The sequence below is a fragment of the Phoxinus phoxinus genome (assembly GCF_949152265.1).
Source record: "Phoxinus phoxinus genome assembly, chromosome: 21".
NCBI classification, from domain to species: Eukaryota; Metazoa; Chordata; class Actinopteri; order Cypriniformes; family Leuciscidae; genus Phoxinus; species Phoxinus phoxinus.
In genome coordinates, this window is record NC_136896.1 from 2,815,750 (window position 1) to 2,817,052 (window position 1,303).

Here is a 1,303-nt window from a genome sequence, read left to right on the forward strand (position 1 = left end):
GTACCACAACAACAATATAATACAAGGAAAACTTTCAAATTACGAAAAAGCTAATATTTTACATACAAAGGTAATTTAGCCAAATTGTGTTAAGTATAATACCGACAAATTGTTTTACGTAAATCATTGTAATGCAGGTTTATTATTTTAAGCTCATAAATTGTTACTTTTGTTAGATTTGCAAAAACTTTGGTTAATTGACATCTAAATAAGCGAATACTTATCAATAAATATGTGTGATCATTCATTCATTAATCAATTTGATTATCCATTTTATTTCAAGAATAATAACAGCGCTTCCATATCAATGAAGAGAGCTCAGGTAAACAAACATTTAATACATGTATACTTATTTCTTTTTCACTTATGGCAGATTATGTAAATGTTCTACATATTCATTTTATGCTTTTCATCATTATACTATTATACTATATAATATTCTTTCTTCTACTTGCAGAAAAAATAAAGAACCAAGTCCAGGGCCTCGGATCTGCGCTGTAATGTTGCTTATTTCACTCCTGAGAGCTAACCATCTTCTATTTCCACAAACAATTACCTCTAGTTTAAATTATTTAGAAATGTTTTTTTTTTGTTGGTAATATTTATTGTCCACAATACACTAAAACAAAGGAGAAGGAATTAAACTGTTTAACTATTTAATTATTTTTATGTGTGAAGGAACTTATTTGCTGTATCTAGCAATAATGGCTTTTTTATGGTCATAATCTTGACTTGATTATTATTTGAGTAATTTAAAGAATTGATTGTAAAAAAAAAAAGCTTTATTTTTGTAAAATTACTTCTGTTATTGGGTAATACATTATTTTTCACAGAAATGTTATAATTCCTTGCACTGATCACAGATTTTGAGATTTTACCTGTATGAGGTCTGAAAATTATTTAATAAAAGTAATATCTAATTCCAAGTAAAATTAATTATTGTCAGAAAAATTAACTAGTTTGTTATAGAAAGTATAAAAGTTAAATGGTAAAATAAATAAAAACAGTGATGATGAAATGAAAGCTTCTTTGATGAATCTGCTCAACATTAAAGGTTAAAAAAGTATTAAAAATGTGGTCAAATTCTTGCTGACAATATAATTCATGAAAACAATCTGAAACAACAAACATTGAAACAACTTCAATGTTTACATTTTTCCAATCGTGCAACACAACTACTGTGTATTTCTCCATAGTTTACTTATTCATCAGTGTTTGTAGACAGATGTGGACAGTAACATACTTTCATTTATAATACAAAAAATGATTAAATTGAGGTACTGTGAAGTCAACAAGAGCCAAG

General features: G+C 26.6%; 1 protein-coding gene across 1 annotated transcript in view; it reads left to right on the top strand.

Annotated features, from left to right (window-relative positions):
• The window catches only part of LOC306989703 (uncharacterized protein), a 33,966-nt gene extending 32,898 nt beyond the window's left edge, over positions 1 to 1,068 (top strand). The window contains exons 10-11 of the mRNA XM_079595623.1: positions 284 to 322; positions 458 to 1,068. The gene's annotated coding sequence lies outside the window, so the exon portion shown is untranslated. The remainder of the gene's footprint in view (positions 1 to 283; positions 323 to 457) is intronic.
• Positions 1,069 to 1,303: the final 235 nt, after the last annotated feature.